Source organism: Oncorhynchus keta, unplaced genomic scaffold, assembly GCF_023373465.1.
Source record: "Oncorhynchus keta strain PuntledgeMale-10-30-2019 unplaced genomic scaffold, Oket_V2 Un_contig_13387_pilon_pilon, whole genome shotgun sequence".
Lineage (NCBI taxonomy): Eukaryota > Metazoa > Chordata > Actinopteri > Salmoniformes > Salmonidae > Oncorhynchus > Oncorhynchus keta.
In genome coordinates, this window is record NW_026278199.1 from 59,774 (window position 1) to 79,692 (window position 19,919).

Here is a 19,919-nt window from a genome sequence, read left to right on the forward strand (position 1 = left end):
CTGGTGTGTTGTTCTAGTCCTGATAGAGGTCAGCAACAGTCTGGTGTGTTGTTCTAGTCCTGATAGAGGTCAGCAACAGTCTGGTGTGTTGTTCTAGTCCTGATAGAGGTCAGCAACAGTCTGGTGTGTTGTTCTAGTCCTGATAGAGGTCAGCAACAGTCTGGTGTGTTGTTCTAGTCCTGATAGAGGTCAGCAACAGTCTGTTGTTCTAGTGTTGTCAACAACAGTCTGGTGTGTTGTTCTAGTCCTGATAGAGGTCAACAACAGTCTGGTGTGTTGTTCTAGAGCTGATAGAGGTCAACAACAGTCTGGTGTGTTGTTCTAGTCCTGATAGAGGTCAGCAACAGTCTGGTGTATTGTTCTAGTCCTGATAGAGGTCAACAACAGTCTGATGTGTTGTTCTAGTCCTGATAGAGGTCAACAACAGTCTGGTGTGTTGTTCTAGTCCTGATAGAGGTCAACAACAGTCTAGTGTGTTGTTCTAGTCCTGATAGAGGTCAACAACAGTCTGGTGTGTTGTTCTAGTCCTGATAGAGGTCAACAACAGTCTGGTGTGTTGTTCTAGTCCTGATAGAGGTCAACAACAGTCTGGTGTGTTGTTCTAGTCCTGATAGAGGTCAACAACAGTCTGGTGTGTTGTTCTAGTCCTGATAGAGGTCAACAACAGTCTGGTGTGTTGTTCTAGTCCTGATAGAGGTCAACAACAGTCTGGTGTGTTGTTCTAGTCCTGATAGAGGTCAACAACAGTCTGATGTGTTGTTCTAGTCCTGATAGAGGTCAACAACAGTCTGGTGTGTTGTTCTAGTCCTGATAGAGGTCAACAACAGTCTGGTGTGTTGTTCTAGTCCTGATAGAGGTCAACAACAGTCTGGTGTGTTGTTCTAGTCCTGATAGAGGTCAACAACAGTCTGGTGTGTTGTTCTAGTCCTGATAGAGGTAGGGTCAACAGTCTGGTGTGTTGTTCTAGTCCTGATAGAGGTCAACAACAGTCTGGTGTGTTGTTCTAGTCCTGATAGAGGTCAACAACAGTCTGGTGTGTTGTTCTAGTCCTGATAGAGGTCAGCAACAGTCTGGTGTGTTGTTCTAGTCCTGATAGAGGTCAGCAACAGTCTGGTGTGTTGTTCTAGTCCTGATAGAGGTCAACAGTCTGGTGTGTTGTTCTAGTCCTGATAGAGGTCAGCAACAGTCTGATGTGGTTTCATCAGACCACATCAGAAACATCACACTTGGTGTAAATCTTTTAGTACGCATTCACCATCACATGTACTTGCCATGATATTGAGAAATTCATTTTCATGAATGTTTTTGAAATTGTGAAAATATTCTAAATGTCTCGAGTACCTTTGACCTTTTTAATGAAATTGAAAATGTACCATAAGGTGTAAAGAAATTACCTAACTTCTCTCTCTCCATCCCCCTCTCTCCCTCCCTCCATCTCTCTCTCTCCCTCCCTCCATCTCTCCCTCCATCTCTCTCTCTCCCTCCCTCCATCTCTCCCTCCATCTCTCTCTCTCCCTCCCTCCATCTCTCCCTCCATCTCTCTCTCTCCCTCCCTCCATCTCTCCCTCTCCCTCCATCCATCTCTCTCTCTCCCTCCCTCCATCTCTCTCTCCATCCCCCTCTCTCCCTCCCTCCATCTCTCCCTCTCCCTCCATCCATCTCTCTCTCTCCCTCCCTCCATCTCTCCCTCCATCTCTCTCCCTCCCTCCATCTCTCCCTCTCCCTCCATCCATCTCTCTCTCTCCCTCCCTCCATCTCTCTCTCTCCCTCCCTCCATCTCTCCCTCCCTCTCTCTCCCTCCCTCCATCTCTCCCTCTCCCTCCCTCCATCTCTCTCCATCTCTCCCTCTCCCTCCCTCCATCCATCTCTCTCTCTCCCTCCCTCCATCTCTCTCTCCATCCCCCTCTCTCCCTCCCTCCATCTCTCTCTCTCCCTCCATCCATCTCTCTCTCTCCCTCCATCCATCTCTCTCTCCCTCCCTCCATCTCTCTCCATCCCCTCTCTCCCTCCCTCCATCTCTCTCTCCCTCCATCCATCTCTCTCTCTCCCTCCCTCCATCTCTCTCTCCATCCCCCTCTCTCCCCCTCCCTCCATCTCTCTCCTCCCTCCATCCATCTCTCTCTCTCCCTCCCTCCATCTCTCCTCTCCCTCCATCCATCTCTCTCTCTCCTCTCCCTCCATCTCTCTCTCCATCCCCCTCTCTCCCTCCCTCCATCTCTCTCTCTCCTCCCTCCATCTCTCCCTCCCTCCATCTCTCCATCCCCTCTCTCCCTCCCTCCATCTCTCTCTCTCCCTCCATCCATCTCTCTCTCTCCCTCCATCCATCTCTCTCTCTCCCTCCCTCCATCTCTCTCTCTCCATCCCCTCTCTCCCTCCCTCCATCTCTCTCTCTCCCTCCATCCATCTCTCTCTCCCTCTCTCCATCTCTCTCTCTCCCTCCCTCCATCCCTCTCTCCATCCCCCTCTCTCCATCTCTCTCTCTCCCTCCATCCATCTCTCTCTCCCTCCCTCCATCTCTCTCTCTCCCTCCATCCATCTCTCTCTCTCCCTCTCTTCCTCAGAGCATGCGTCCATGATGAGTGTTCCTCGACCTGACCCGGATGAGATGCCCCCCTCCACCGTCACCCCTGTCACCACCCCCACCCTGAGCCCGACCCCACCAATCACAGACGAGCTGGAGTGTAAGATCTGTTACCAGCGTTACAATGGCCACAACCGCAGGCCCAAGATCCTGGACTGCCTCCACCGGGTGTGCGCCCGCTGCCTCAACAAGATCCTGGACACGGGGACGTCTTGGGCTGCATTTCCTGCCCCTTCTGCCGACACGAAACAGAGGTCAGCGAATACGAGGTGTCGGGCCTCCCCGACGACTCCAACGTCATATCCTGCCTGGCTGTCAGGGATAAGTCCTGGAGCTCCGACCAGAGGTGACCCTCACCCCGAGAGCCTGTCCTCCACCTCCCCTCGCACCACTCCTCCAACTGCCTGGTGATCACTATCATGGAGGTTCAGCGGGACACGGGGGCCGGGGGCCTGGGCAGCTCAGACCACTACACAGAGCACAGCCTGGACTCTATCTCCGTGGGCTCCAACGGGCAGGAGGTTCAGGAAGCCCTGTCCAAGATGTGTTCGCACGTCCCCCGGATCCTGGTGTGGCTCCTGGGGCTGTTCTACTTCGGGTCCCTGCCCCTGGGCATCTACCTGCTGGTGATCCAGAGGGTGACGCTGGGCATAGTCTGTGTGAGCCTGGTACCGTCCAGTCTGACTGTGTGTCTGGTCTATGGGTTCTGCCAGTGTCTCTGCCAGGGCATGTGTGACTGCTCGTCTCGGGGCTGACTGACTGAGTCAACAGGGTACTGACTTATGCTGGGTTGGAGGGAGGGAAAATACTGGACTGTTGGAATCAACATGGTGTCCTTTACTGCCCCAATCTAACAACCAGCCGGGTTGGAGGGAGGGAAAATACTGGACTGTTGGAATCAACATGGTGTCCTTTACTGCCCCAATCTAACGACCAGCCGGGTCGGAGGGAGGGAAAATACTGGACTGTTGGAATCAACATGGTGTCCTTTACTGTCCCAATCTAACGACCAGCCGGGTCGGAAGGGGTGGAAAATACTGGACTGTTGGAATCAACATGGTGTCCTTTACTGTCCCAATCAGAACAAGGGGATTGACAATCTCTGTATTGAAAGCTGTTTGCTGAACTCTCCATACAGTCTGTGGACTGAGAACTGGGGTCAACGGGCCTTCCAGCCCTGTGTGAGAGACTGGAGACAAATGGAGGGCTGGGTAACAATGGATTGTCGTTGTGAAATTATAAAGCAGGTTTGGCAAACTGTCAATATCTTTCAGAACCTTCTAGCCAAACCGTCAATATCTTTCAGAACCTTCTAGCCAAACTGTCAATATCTTTCAGAACCTTCTAGGCAAACTGTCAATATCTTTCAGAACCTTCTAGGCAAACTGTCAATATCTTTCAGAACCTTCTAGCCAAACTGTCAATATCTTTCAGAACCTTCTAGCCAAACTGTCAATATCTTTCAGAACCTTCTAGGCAAACTGTCAATATCTTTCAGAACCTTCTAGCCAAACTGTCAATATCTTTCAGAACCTTCTAGCCAAACTGTCAATATCTTTCAGAACCTTCTAGCCAAACTGTCAATATCTTTCAGAACCTTCTAGCCAAACTGTCAATATCTTTCAGAACCTTCTAGCCAAACTGTCAATATCTTTCAGAACCTTCTAGGCAAACTGTCAATATCTTTCAGAACCTTCTAGCCAAACTGTCAATATCTTTCAGAACCTTTTAGCCAAACTGTCAATATCTTTCAGAACCTTTTAGCCAAACTGTCAATATCTTTCAGAACCTTCTAGCCAAACTGTCAATATCTTTCAGAACCTTCTAGCCAAACTGTCAATATCTTTCAGAACCTTCCAGTTCTATAGGTTAGTTTTATTTCCATGTGCACAACGGGGCCCTTTGGCAGTTAAGAGTAAAGACAAGGGAGTTGCAGTTTCTAATAGATCAGATAATAAGAGCTTTACCATTTAGCCCATCTAGTCCAGAGAGTCTGGAGACAAACAGGACCATAAAGATGTCTCCATGGTCCCTCAACTGGGCCTCATTACCATTTAGCCCATCTAGTCCAGAGAGTCTGGAGACAAACAGGACCATAAAGATGTCTCTCTGTCTCCATGGTCCCTCAACTGGGCCTCATTACCATTTAGCCCATCTAGTCCAGAGAGTCTGGAGACAAACAGGACCATAAAGATGTCTCCATGGTCCCTCAACTGGGCCTCATTACCATTTAGCCCATCTAGTCCAGAGAGTCTGGAGACAAACAGGACCATAAAGATGTCTCTCTGTCTCCATGGTCCCCCAACTGGGCCTCATTACCATTTAGCCCATCTAGTCCAGAGAGTCTGGAGACAAACAGGACCATAAATATGTCTCCATGGTCCCTCAACTGAGCCTCAGAACCTCAGAACCAGCTGGCTGAGTGCTGTCCTGAGGCTCTATGGGGTTGGTTTGGGTTAGTGAACTGAGCCTCAGAACCAGCTGGCTGAGTGTTGTCCTGAGGCTCTATGGGGTTGGTTTGGGTTAGTGAACTGAGCCTCAGAACCAGCTGGCTGAGTGCTGTCCTGAGGCTCTATGGGGTTGGTTTGGGTTAGTGAACTGAGCCTCAGAACCAGCTGGCTGAGTGTTGTCCTGAGGCTCTATGGGGTTGGTTTGGGTTAGTGAACTGAGCCTCAGAACCAGCTGGCTGAGTGCTGTCCTGAGGCTCTATGGGGTTGGTTTGGGTTAGTGAACTGAGCCTCAGAACCAGCTGGCTGAGTGCTGTCCTGAGGCTCTATAGGGTTGGTTTGGGTTAGTGAACTGAGCCTCAGAACCAGCTGGCTGACTGCTGTCCTGAGGCTCTATGGGGTTGGTTTGGGTTAGTGAACTGAGCCTCAGAACCAGCTGGCTGAGGGGACTCTTGTTTCCTGTCAGTTATTCTGTCTCTGATCAAACAGACCATGAGGATCCCAGCTCTAGAGGTTCATCTTGCCAGTACATAACTGACTGACTGTGAAAAGGACAACTACTTCACACAGGAGATACGATACATCATTGAAATAAACAGAAAATAATGATTAAAAAAATGACTGTTTCTTGTTGCCTCTTTCTTTCTTCAAAACAACACATTTAGCTGATCAATGATTGGAGTTATTTCCCCCCAGATTAAACCAATCAAATGCATCCTACTTCCATCAACAGATTAAAGACATCAGGAATAACATCAACTAGGCTATAATGAGGTGACAGAGTAGAGGCCGGCCAGCCTCCTGCTAGAGCCAGAGTACAGCCACACTACTTCTGACCAGAGCCTTACGGGTCCTGGTAGTGCACTACATAGGGAATAGGGTGCCATCTTGAGACGTAACCTGACTGATCAGTCTGTCACACTGTCTTCCTGTATATGAACAGCAGGACAGGATCAGTCTGGCACACTGTCTTCCTGTATATGAACAGCAGGACAGGATCAGTCTGTCACACTGTCTTCCTGTATATGAACAGCAGGACAGGATCAGTCTGTTAACAGAGACCCAGGTAAACACTAGACACTCCTGTTCATAACATGTCTATTAACATAGACCCAGGTAAACACTAGACACTCCTGTTCATAACATGTCTATTAACAGAGACCCAGGTAAACACTAGACACTCCTGTTCATAACATGTCTATTAACAGAGACCCAGGTAAACACTAGACACTCCTGTTCATAACATGTCTATTAACAGAGACCCAGGTAAACACTAGACACTCCTGTTCATAACATGTCTATTAACATAGACCCAGGTAAACACTAGACACTCCTGTTCATAACATGTCTATTAACAGAGACCCAGGTAAACACTAGACACTCCTGTTCATAACATGTCTATTAACAGAGACCCAGGTAAACACTAGACACTCCTGTCCATAACATGTCTATTAACAGAGCCAGGTAAACACTAGACACTCCTGTTCATAACATGTCTATTAACAGAGACCCAGGTAAACACTAGACACTCCTGTTCATAACATGTCCATTAACAGAGCCCCAGGTAAACACTAGACACCCCTGTTCATAACATGTCTATTAACAGAGACCCAGGTAAACACTAGACACTCCTGTTCATAACATGTCTATTAACAGAGACCCAGGTAAACACTAGACACTCCTGTTCATAACATGTCTATTAACAGAGCCAGGGTAAACTCTCCTGTTGGATAAAACATTCACTCTTCTCTCCTGTTCATAACATGTCTGTTAGAAAATGGTGCAAAATGGCAAAAACAAACCATTTAATTCTGAAGCAAATCTATATTTGGAAAACAATCAAATATTCAACACCTTTTAAGGCATTTCAGGCAAATGTGTTGAATGAATTTTAATAGTGCTTTAATAATTTAGTCAATCTTCCTCTCCCCTCAATTCTTTCATTCCCAACCTCTCTCCCTCTCTCTCCCCTCCTCTCTCTCTCACCCTCCCCTCTATTTCATTCCCAACCTCTCCCTCCCTCCCCTCCCCAACCTCTCCCCTCCCTCCCCTCCCCTCCCTCTCCCCCTCCCTCCCCCTCCCTATTCCCTCTATTTCATTCCCAACCTCTCCCCTCCCCTCCCTCTTCCCCTCTCTCCCCCTCCCCTCCCAGTTTTAGGCTGGGTTTCTGTACAGCACTTTGATATATCAGCAGATGTACGAAGGGCTATATAAATACATTTGATGTGATTTGATTTGACACCTCAAATCCCCTTCCCCCTTTCCCTATATATAGTGCACTACTTTAGACCAGGGCCCTATGGCACCCTATTCCCTATATATAGTGTACTACTTTAGACCAGGGCCCTATGGCACCCTATTCCCTATATATAGTGCACTACTTTAGACCAGGGCCCTATGGCAGCCTATTCCCTATATATAGTGCACTACTTTAGACCAGGGCCCTATGGCAGCCTATTCCCTATATATAGTGTACTACTTTAGACCAGGGCCCTATGGCACCCTATTCCCTATATAGTGCACTACTTTAGACCAGGGCCCTATTGGGTAGTGCATCACTAAAGGGAGCCAGGAGACACATTCTGCTAGGTGTTCAATCTGGAACCCAAAACAACATTTAAAATAAGAGGAAACCACCAGAACAGAACATACGGCTGTCATGATGCAACTGCTGTGTAGCAATTACCCTCTCTGATTGGTTGTCTCTCAGACACCAGTGAACCTGATTGGTTGTCAGAGAGGAAGACAGTCTAGTTCTGTCTCTCTGTCTCTCTCAGACACCAGTGAACCTGATTGGTTCTCAGAGAGGAAGACAGTCTAGTTCTGTCTCTCTGTCTCTCTCAGACACCAGTGAACCTGATTGGTTGTCAGAGAGGAAGACAGTCTAGTTCCGTTTCTCTGTCTCTCTCAGACACCAGTGAACCTGATTGGTTCTCAGAGAGGAAGACAGTCTAGTTCTGTCTCTCTGTCTCTCTCAGACACCAGTGAACCTGATTGGTTCTCAGAGAGGAAGACAGTCTAGTTCTGTCTCTCTGTCTCTCTCAGACACCAGTGAACCTGATTGACATGTTTTAGTCAGGTTTATCAGGGATATTGTGAGGATGTTTTAGTCAGGTTTATCAGGGATATTGTGAGGATGTTTTAGTCAGGTATATAAGGGATATTGTGAGGATGTTTTAGTCAGGTTTATCAGGGATATTGTGAGGATGTTTTAGTCAGGTATATAAGGGATATTGTGAGGATGTTTTAGTCAGGTTTATAAGGGATATTGTGAGGATGTTTTAGTCAGGTTTATCAGGGATATTGTGAGGATGTTTTAGTCAGGTTTATAAGGGATATTGTGAGGATGTTTTAGTCAGGTTTATAAGGGATATTGTGAGGATGTTTTAGTCAGGTTTATCAGGGATATTGTGAGGATGTTTTAGTCAGGTTTATAAGGGATATTGTGAGGATGTTTTAGTCAGGTTTATCAGGGATATTGTGAGGATGTTTTAGTCAGGTTTATCAGGGATCTTGTGAGGATGTTGTTTGCCTCTCACCCCTGATGAACCCCAGGAGACTCAGACAAGCAGCTCTCCCTCTGGCCTCTCATCTCCCCTCCCTCCCCTCCTCCCTCTCATCCCCAGCTTGAAGTGCTGTTGCTATAGAGACCAAGTCATAGAATTGTCAGAACATGTGAACTAACAATTTGTGGGAGAGAGAGACAAAGAGAGACAGAGACAGACAGAGAGAGAGAGAGACAGAGATAGAGAGAGAGACAAAGAGAGACAGAGACAGACAGAGAGAGAGAGACAGAGACAGACAGAGATAGAGAGAGAGAGACAAAGAGAGACAGAGACAGACAGAGATAGAGAGAGACAGAGAGAGACAGAGATAGAGAGAGACAGAGAGAGAGAGAGAGAGAGAGACAAAGAGAGAGAGACAAAGAGAGACAGAGAGAGAGAGAGAGACAAAGAGAGACAGAGAGAGAGACAAAGAGACAGAGAGAGACAGAGAGAGACAGAGACAGAGACCGAGACAGAGATAGAGAGAGACAGAGACCCAATCGACCAAAAATACAGACAGGGGTTCAAACTTCCCATGGATTTAGTAATGCTAGAAACTCCCTCTAGCCAATGACTCCACCAATCCAATGCTAGAAACTCCCTCTAGCCAATGACTCCACCAATCAAATGGTAGAAACTCCCTCTAGCCAATGACTCCACCAATCCAATAGTAGAAACTCCCTCTAGCCAATGACTCCACCAATCCAATGGTAGAAACTCCCTCTAGCCAATGACTCCACCAATCAAATGGTAGAAACTCCCTCTAGCCAATGACTCCACCAATCAAATGGTAGAAACTCCCTCTAGCCAGTGACTCCACCAATCAAATGGTAGAAACTCCCTCTAGCCAATGACTCCACCAATCCAATAGTAGAAACTCCCTCTAGCCAATGACTCCACCAATCCAATGCTAGAAACTCCCTCTAGCCAATGACTCCACCAATCCAATGCTAGAAACTCCCTCTAGCCAATGACCCTCCAATCAATGCTAGAAACTCCCTCTAGCCAATGACTCCACCAATCAAATGGTAGAAACTCCCTCTAGCCAATGACTCCACCAATCCAATGGTAGAAACTCCCTCTAGCCAATGACTCCACCAATCCAATGCTAGAAACTCCCTCTAGCCAATGACTCCACCAATCAAATGGTAGAAACTCCCTCTAGCCAATGACTCCCCAATCCAATGCTAGAAACTCCCTCAGCCAATGACTCCTCCAATCAAATGGTAGAAACTCCTCTAGCCAATGACTCCACCAATCAAATGGTAGAAACTCCCTCTAGCCAATGACTCCACCAATCAAATAGTAGAAACTCCCTCTAGCCAATGACTCCTCCAATCCAATGGTAGAAACTCCCCTAGCCAATGACTCCACCAATCAAATGGTAGAAACTCCCTCTAGCCAATGACTCCACCAATCCAATGGTAGAAACTCCCTCTAGCCAATGACTCCACCAATCCAATGCTAGAAACACCTCTAGCCAATGACTCCACCAATCCAATGCTAGAAACTCCCTCTAGCCAATGACTCCACCAATCCAATGCTAGAAACTCCCTCTAGCCAATGACTCCACCAATCAAATGGTAGAAACTCCTCTAGCCAATGACTCCACCAATCCAATAGTAGAAACTCCCTCTAGCCAATGACTCCACCAATCAAATGGTAGAAACTCCCTCTAGCCAATGACTCACCAATCCAATGCTAGAAACTCCCTCTAGCCAATGACTCCACCAATCCAATGCTAGAAACTCCCTCTAGCCAATGACTCCTCCAATCCAATGGTAGAAACTCCCCTCTAGCCAATGACTCCACCAATCAAATGGTAGAAACTCCCTCTAGCCAATGACTCCTCCAATCCAAAGCTAGAAACTCCCTCTAGCCAATGACTCTACCAATCAAATGGTAGAAACTCCCTCTAGCCAATGACTCTACCAATCCCTAGAAACTCCCTCTAGCCAATGACTCCACCAACCAATGCTAGAAACTCCCTCTAGCCAATGACTCCACCAATCAAATGGTAGAAACTCCCTCTAGCCAATGACTCCTCCAATCAAATGGTAGAAACTCCCTCTAGCCAATGACTCCACCAATCCAATGCTAGAAACTCCCTCTAGCCAATGACTCCACCAATCAAATGGTAGAAACTCCCTCTAGCCAATGACTCCACCAATCCAATGCTAGAAACTCCCTCTAGCCAATGACTTCACCAATCCAATGGTAGAAACTCCCTCTAGCCAATGACTCCACCAATCCAATAGTAGAAACTCCCTCTAGCCAATGACTCCACCAATCAAATGGTAGAAACTCCCTCTAGCCAATGACTCCACCAATCCAATAGTAGAAACTCCCTCTAGCCAATGACTCCACCAATCCAATGCTAGAAACTCCCTCTAGCCAATGACTCCACCAATCCAATAGTAGAAACTCCCCTCTAGCCAATGACTCCTCCAATCCAAAGCTAGAAACTCCCTCTAGCCAATGACTCCACCAATCAAATGGTAGAAACTCCCTCTAGCCAATGACTCCACCAATCCAATGCTAGAAACTCCCTCTAGCCAATGACTCCACCAATCCAATGCTAGAAACTCCTCTAGCCAATGACTCCACCAATCAAATGGTAGAAACTCCCTCTAGCCAATGACTCCACCAATCCAATAGTAGAAACTCCCTCTAGCCAATGACTCCACCAATCAAATGGTAGAAACTCCCTCTAGCCAATGACTCCACCAATCCAATGGTAGAAACTCCCTCTAGCCAATGACTCCTCCAACCAAAGCTAGAAACTCCCTCTAGCCAATGACTCCACCAATCAAATGGTAGAAACTCCCTCTAGCCAATGACTCCACCAATCCAATGCTAGAAACTCCTCTAGCCAATGACTCCACCAATCCAATAGTAGAAACTCCCTCTAGCCAATGACTCCACCAATCAAATGGTAGAAACTCCCTCTAGCCAATGACTCCACCAATCCCAATAGTAGAAACTCCCTCTAGCCAATGACTCCTCCAATCCAATGGTAGAAACTCCCTCTAGCCAATGACTCCACCAATCAAATGGTAGAAACTCCCTCTAGCCAATGACTCCTCCAATCCAAAAGCTAGAAACTCCCTCTAGCCAATGACTCTACCAATCAAATGGTAGAAACTCCCTCTAGCCAATGACTCTACCAATCCAATGCTAGAAACTCCCTCTAGCCAATGACTCCACCAATCCAATGCTAGAAACTCCCTCTAGCCAATGACTCCACCAATCAAATGGTAGAAACTCCCTCTAGCCAATGACTCCTCCAATCAAATGGTAGAAACTCCCTCTAGCCAATGACTCCACCAATCCAATGCTAGAAACTCCTCTAGCCAATGACTCCACCAATCAAATGGTAGAAACTCCCTCTAGCCAATGACTCCACCAATCCAATGCTAGAAACTCCTCTAGCCAATGACTTCACCAATCCAATGGTAGAAACTCCCTCTAGCCAATGACTCCACCAATCCAATAGTAGAAACTCCTCTAGCCAATGACTCCACCAATCAAATGGTAGAAACTCCTCTAGCCAATGACTCCACCAATCCAATAGTAGAAACTCCCTCTAGCCAATGACTCCACCAATCCAATGCTAGAAACTCCTCTAGAGCCAATGACTCCACCAATCCAATAGTAGAAACTCCCTCTAGCCAATGACTCCTCCAATCCAAAGCTAGAAACTCCCTCTAGCCAATGACTCCACCAATCAAATGGTAGAAACTCCCTCTAGCCAATGACTCCACCAATCCAATGCTAGAAACTCCCTCTAGCCAATGACTCCACCAATCCAATGCTAGAAACTCCTCTAGCCAATGACTCCACCAATCAAATGGTAGAAATCAGCCAATGACTCCTCCAATCAAATGGTAGAAACTCCTCTAGCCAATGACTCCACCAATCCAATGCTAGAAACTCCCTCTAGCCAATGACTCCACCAATCAAATGGTAGAAACTCCCTCTAGCCAATGACTCCACCAATCCAATGCTAGAAACTCCTCTAGCCAATGACTCCTCCAATCCAATGCTAGAAACTCCCTCTAGCCAATGACTCCACCAATCAAATGGTAGAAACTCCTCTAGCCAATGACTCCACCAATCCAATGGTAGAAACTCCTCTAGCCAATGACTCCACCAATCCAATGCTAGAAACTCCCTCTAGCCAATGACTCCACCAATCAAATGGTAGAAACTCCCTCTAGCCAATGACTCCCCCAATCCAATGCTAGAAACTCCTCTAGCCAATGACTTCCAATCAAATGGTAGAAACTCCCTCTAGCCAATGACTCCACCAATCAAATGGTAGAAACTCCCTCTAGCCAATGACTCCACCAATCAAATAGTAGAAACTCCCCTAGCCAATGACTCCTCCAATCCAATGGTAGAAACTCCTCTAGCCAATGACTCCACCAATCAAATGGTAGAAACTCCCTCTAGCCAATGACTCCACCAATCCAATGGTAGAAAAACCCTCTAGCCAATGACTCCACCAATCCAATGCTAGAAACACCCTCTAGCCAATGACTCCACCAATCCAATGCTAGAAACTCCCTCTAGCCAATGACTCCACCAATCCAATGCTAGAAACTCCTCTAGCCAATGACTCCACCAATCAAATGGTAGAAACTCCTCTAGCCAATGACTCCACCAATCCAATAGTAGAAACTCCCTCTAGCCAATGACTCCACCAATCAAATGGTAGAAACTCCCTCTAGCCAATGACTCCACCAATCCAATGCTAGAAACTCCCTCTAGCCAATGACTCCACCAATCCAATGCTAGAAACTCCCTCTAGCCAATGACTCCTCCAATCAATGGTAGAAACTCCTCTAGCCAATGACTCCATAATCAAATGGTAGAAACTCCTCTAGCCAATGACTCCTCCAATCCAAAGCTAGAAACTCCTCTAGCCAATGACTCTACCAATCAAATGGTAGAAACTCCCTCTAGCCAATGACTCTACCAATCCAATGCTAGAAACTCCCTCTAGCCAATGACTCCACCAATCCAATGCTAGAAACTCCCTCTAGCCAATGACTCCACCAATCAAATGGTAGAAACTCCCTCTAGCCAATGACTCCTCCAATCAAATGGTAGAAACTCCTCTAGCCAATGACTCCACCAATCCAATGCTAGAAACTCCCTAGCCAATGACTCCACCAATCAAATGGCAGAAACTCCCTCTAGCCAATGACTCCACCAATCCAATGCTAGAAACTCCCTCTAGCCAATGACTTCACCAATCCAATGGTAGAAACTCCCTCTAGCCAATGACTCCACCAATCCAATAGTAGAAACTCCCTCTAGCCAATGACTCCACCAATCAAATGGTAGAAACTCCCTCTAGCCAATGACTCCACCAATCCAATAGTAGAAACTCCTCTAGCCAATGACTCCACCAATCCAATGCTAGAAACTCCCTCTAGCCAATGACTCCACCAATCCAATAGTAGAAACTCCCTCTAGCCAATGACTCCTCCAATCCAAAGCTAGAAACTCCCTCTAGCCAATGACTCCACCAATCAAATGGTAGAAACTCCCTCTAGCCAATGACTCCACCAATCCAATGCTAGAAACTCCCTCTAGCCAATGACTCCACCAATCCAATGCTAGAAACTCCCTCTAGCCAATGACTCCACCAATCAAATGGTAGAAACTCCCTCTAGCCAATGACTCCTCCAATCAAATGGTAGAAACTCCCTCTAGCCAATGACTCCACCAATCCAATGCTAGAAACTCCCTCTAGCCAATGACTCCACCAATCAAATGGTAGAAACTCCCTCTAGCCAATGACTCCACCAATCCAATGCTAGAAACACCCTCTAGCCAATGACTCCACCAATCCAATGCTAGAAACTCCTCTAGCCAATGACTCCACCAATCCAATGCTAGAAACTCCCTCTAGCCAATGACTCCACCAATCAAATGGTAGAAACTCCCTCTAGCCAATGACTCCACCAATCCAATAGTAGAAACTCCCTCTAGCCAATGACTCCACCAATCAAATGGTAGAAACTCCCTCTAGCCAATGACTCCACCAATCCAATGCTAGAAACTCCCTCTAGCCAATGACTCCACCAATCCAATGCTAGAAACTCCCCTCTAGCCAATGACTCCTCCAATCCAATGGTAGAAACTCCCTCTAGCCAATGACTCCACCAATCAAATGGTAGAAACTCCCTCTAGCCAATGACTCCTCCAATCCAAAGCTAGAAACTCCCTCTAGCCAATGACTCCACCAATCAAATGGTAGAAACTCCCTCTAGCCAATGACTCCACCAATCCAATGCTAGAAACTCCCTCTAGCCAATGACTCCACCAATCCAATGCTAGAAACTCCCTCTAGCCAATGACTCCACCAATCAAATGGTAGAAACTCCCTCTAGCCAATGACTCCTCCAATCAAATGGTAGAAACTCCCTCTAGCCAATGACTCCACCAATCCAATGCTAGAAACTCCTCTAGCCAATGACTCCACCAATCAAATGGTAGAAACTCCCTCAGCCAATGACTCCACCAATCCAATGCTAGAAACTCCTCTAGCCAATGACTCCACCAATCCAATGGTAGAAACTCCCTCTAGCCAATGACTCCACCAATCCAATAGTAGAAACTCCCTCTAGCCAATGACTCCACCAATCAAATGGTAGAAACTCCCTCTAGCCAATGACTCCACCAATCCAATGCTAGAAACTCCCTCTAGCCAATGACTCCACCAATCCAATGCTGAAACTCCTCTAGCCAATGACTCCACCAATCCAATAGTAGAAACTCCCTCTAGCCAATGACTCCTCCAATCCAAAGCTAGAAACTCCTCTAGCCAATGACTCCACCAATCAAATGGTAGAAACTCCCTCTAGCCAATGACTCCACCAATCCAATGCTAGAAACTCCCTCTAGCCAATGACTCCACCAATCCAATGGTAGAAACTCCCTCTAGCCAATGACTCCACCAATCAAATGGTAGAAACTCCCTCTAGCCAATGACTCCACCAATCAAATGGTAGAAACTCCCTCTAGCCAATGACTCCACCAATCAAATGGTAGAAACTCCCTCTAGCCAATGACTCCACCAATCCAATGCTAGAAACTCCCTCTAGCCAATGACTCCACCAATCAAATGGTAGAAACTCCTCTAGCCAATGACTCCACCAATCCAACGGTAGAAACTCCCTCTAGCCAATGACTCCACCAATCCAATGCTAGAAACTCCTCTAGCCAATGACTCCACCAATCCAATACTAGAAACTGTGTGTGTGGTTGGCCAACACAACAGGTGTGTGTGTGTGTATGGTTAGTCAACACAACGGGGTGTGTGTGTGTGTGTGTGTGGTTAGCCAACACAACAGGTGTGTGTGTGTGTGTGGTTAGTCAACACAACAGGTGTGTGTGTGTGTGTGTGTGTGTGGTTAGTCAACACAACAGGTGTGTGTGTGTGTGTGTGTGTGGTTAGTCAACACAACAGGTGTGTGTGTGTGTGTGTGTGTGTGTGTGTGTGTGTGTGTGTGTGTGTGTGTGTGTGTGTGTGTGTGTGTGTGTGTGTGTGTGTGTGTGTGTGTGTGTGGTTAGTCAACACAATGGGTGTGTGTGTGTGTGTGTGGTTAGTCACACAACAGGTGTGTGTGTGTGTGTGTGTGTGTGTGTGTGTGTGTGTGTGTGTGTGTGGTGTGGTTAGTCAACACAATGGGTGTGTGTGTGTGTGTGGTTAGTCAACACAACAGGTGTGTGTGTGGTTAGCCAACACAACGGGTGGTGTGTGTGTGTGTGTGTGTGTGTGTGTGTGTGTGTGTGTGTGGTTAGTCAACACAACGTGTGTGTGTGTGTGTGTGGTTAGCCAACACAACGGGTGTGTGTGTGTGTGTGTGTGTGTGTGTGTGTGTGTGTGTGTGTGTGTGTGTGTGTGTGTGTGGTTAGTCAACACAACGTGTGTGTGTGTGTGTGTGTGTGGTTAGCCAACACAACAGGTGTGTGTGTGTGTGGTTAGTCAACACAACGGTTGTGTGTGTGTGGTTAGTCAACACAACGGGTGTGTGTGTGTGTGTGTGTGGTTAGCCAACACAACAGGTGTGTGTGTGTGTGTGTGGTTAGTCAACACAACGGGTGTGTGTGTGTGTGTGGTTAGTCAACACAACGTGTGTGTGTGTGTGTGTGGTTAGTCAACACAACAGGTGTGTGTGTGTGTATGTGTGGTTAGTCAACACAACGGGTGTGTGTGTGTGTATGTGTGGTTAGTCAACACAACGGGTGTGTGTGTGTGTATGTGTGGTTAGTCAACACAACAGGTGTGTGTGTGTGTGTGTGGTTAGTCAACACAACAGGTGTGTGTGTGTGTGTGTGTGTGTGTGTGTGTGTGTGTGTGTGTGTGTGTGTGTGTGTGTGTGTGGTTAGTCAACACAACAGGTGTGTGTGTGGTTAGCCAACACAACGGGGTGTGTGTGTGTGTGTGTGTGTGTGTGGTTAGTCAACACAACGTGTGTGTGTGTGTGTATGTGTGGTTAGCCAGCACAACGGGTGGTGTGTGTGTGTGTGTGTGGTTAGTCAACACAACGGGTGTGTGTGTGTGTATGTGTGGTTAGTCAACACAACAGGTGTGTGTGTGTGTGTGTGTGTGGTTAGTCAACACAACAGGTGTGTGTGTGTGTGTGTGTGTGTGTGTGTGTGTGTGTGTGTGTGTGTGTGTGGTTAGTCAACACAACAGGTGTGTGTGTGTGTGTGGTTAGCCAACACAACGGGTGTGTGTGTGTGTGTGTGTGGTTAGTCAACACAACGTGTGTGTGTGTGTGTGTGTGGTTAGCCAACACAACAGGTGTGTGTGTGTGTGGTTAGTCAACACAACGGGTGTGTGTGTGTGTGTGGTTAGTCAACACAACGGGTGTGTGTGTGTGTGTGGTTAGCCAACACAACAGGTGTGTGTGTGTGGTTAGTCAACACAACGGGTGTGTGTGTGTGTGTGTGTGGTTAGTCAACACAACGTGTGTGTGTGTGTGTGGTTAGCCAACACAACAGGTGTGTGTGTGTGTGTGTGTTTAGTCAACACAACGGGTGTGTGTGTGTGGTTAGTCAACACAACCGGTGTGTGTGTGTGTGTGGTTGTGTGTGTGTGGTTAGTCAACACAACAGGTGTGTGTGTGCGGTTAGTCAACACAACAGGTGGTGTGTGTGTGTGGTTAGTCAACACAACAGGGTGTGTGTGTGTGTGTGTGGTTAGTCAACACAACAGGTGTGTGTGTGGTTAGTCAACACAACAGGTGTGTGTGTGTGGTTAGTCAACACAACAGGTGTGTGTGTGGTTAGTCAACACAACAGGTGTGTGTGTGGTTAGTCAACACAACAGGTGTGTGTGTGTGTGTGGTTAGTCAACACAACAGGTGTGTGTGTGTGTGTGTGTGGTTAGCCAACACAACAGGTGTGTGTGTGTGTGTGGTTAGCCAACACAACAGGTGTGTGTGTGTGTGTGGTTAGTCAACACAACAGGTGTGTGTGTGTGTGTGTGGTTAGTCAACACAACAGGTGTGTGTGTGGTTAGCCAACACAACGGGGTGTGTGTGTGTGGTTAGTCAACACAACAGGTGTGTGTGTGTGGTTAGTCAACACAACAGGTGTGTGTGTGTGGTTAGTCAACACAACAGGTGTGTGTGTGTGTGTGTGTGTGTGTGTGTGTGTGTGTGTGTGTTGTGTGTGTGTGTGTGTGTGTGTGGTTAGCCAACACAACAGAGCACCCCCCACCACTCTCCAACTCTACAGGTATCTCCTTATACGCACACACACACACACACACACACACACACACACACACACACACACACACACACACACACATACACCCAGGTCCCTGAGCAGCAGTGATGATTTACACTGCTGAGATAGACTCATCTGGTTAATTAACCACTGGGAGAGGCAGCAGGAGAGAGGGAGAGAGGTTTATATATTCACTTTATATATTATCTACCTCACTTGCTTTGGCAATGTTAACACATGTTTCCCATGACAGTAAAGCCCTTGAATTGATAGAGATACAGAGAGAGAGATACAGAGAGAGAGATACAGAGAGAGAGATACAGAGAGAGAGATACAGAGAGAGAGATACAGAGATAGATTAGAGAGAGAGATATAGAGAGAGAGAGAGAGAGAGAGAGAGAGAGAGAGAGAGAGACAGAGAGATACACAGAGAGAGAGAGAGAGAGAGAGAGAGATAGAGAGAGAGATACAGAGAGAGAGAGAGACAGAGAGAGAGAGAGAGACAGAGAGAGAGAGACAGAGAGAGAGACAGAGAGACAGAGAGAGAGACAGAGAGAGAGAGAGAGAGAGAGACAGAGACAGAGACAGAGAGAGAGAGAGACAGAGAGAGAGAGAAGAGCAGAGAGAGAGAGACAGAGACAGAGACAGAGAGAGAGACAGAGACAGAGACAGAGAGAGAAGGCAGAGAGAGAGAGAGAGAGAGAAGGTAGAGAGAGACAGAGAGAGAGAGAGAGCAGAGAGAGAGAGAGAAAGGTAGAGAGAGAGAGAGAGAGAGAGAGAGAGAGAGAGAGAGAGAGAGAGAGAGAGAAAGATAGAGACAGAGAGACAGAGAGACAGAGAGACAGAGAGAGAGACATAGAGAGAGACAGAGACAGAGAGACAGAGAGACAGAGAGAGACAGACAGAGAGCCAGAGACAGAGAGAGAGCCAGAGAGACAGAGACAGAGAGAGAGACAGAGAGAGACAGAGAAAGGAGAGAGACAGAGAGAGAGACAGAGAGAGAGAGAGAGAGACAGAGAGAGAGAGAGACAGACAGACAGACAGAGACAGAGAGACAGAGAGACAGAGAGACAGAGAGACAGAGAGACAGAGAGACAGAGAGACAGAGAGACAGAGAGACAGAGACAGAGAGACAGAGAGACAGAGAGACAGAGAGAGACAGAGAGAGAGAGAGAGAGAGAGAGAGAGAGAGAGAGAGAGAGAGGGCAGAGAGAGACAGAGAGAGAAGGGAAGATAGAGGGGTGAAACGAGGAGACTGCTCTCCAGGCATCACAGCAGTAAACAGCCTTCAGAATATCAATGAGAGGAGAACAGACAGAGTGCAGCACATATTGAGCTGTTTCACATCCTCAAATAAGGGAGAGAGGAGACAGAGAGTCAGACAGACACAGATAGAGAGACACAGACAGAGACAGAGAGAGGTACTGGTCCCTGCTAAGACTGAATGATAAACTGATAATAAGACAGCCAAAAACTAAATGGATGCTGGCGTTCTGTAGCCCACATTACAGCTAAATAAACACAACAACCATTCCTCCCATTACAGTCATGGTTAACACTTTGATTACTCTAGGGATAATTTACACATTA

General features: G+C 47.2%; 2 pseudogenes; one reads left to right on the plus strand and one right to left on the minus strand.

Moving 5' to 3' along the window:
- Positions 1-19,919, minus strand: part of LOC127918146 (centrosomal protein of 89 kDa-like) — a 119,050-nt pseudogene that overhangs the window by 42,822 nt on the left and 56,309 nt on the right.
- Positions 2,573-5,624, plus strand: LOC127918144 (E3 ubiquitin-protein ligase RNF182-like; annotated as a pseudogene).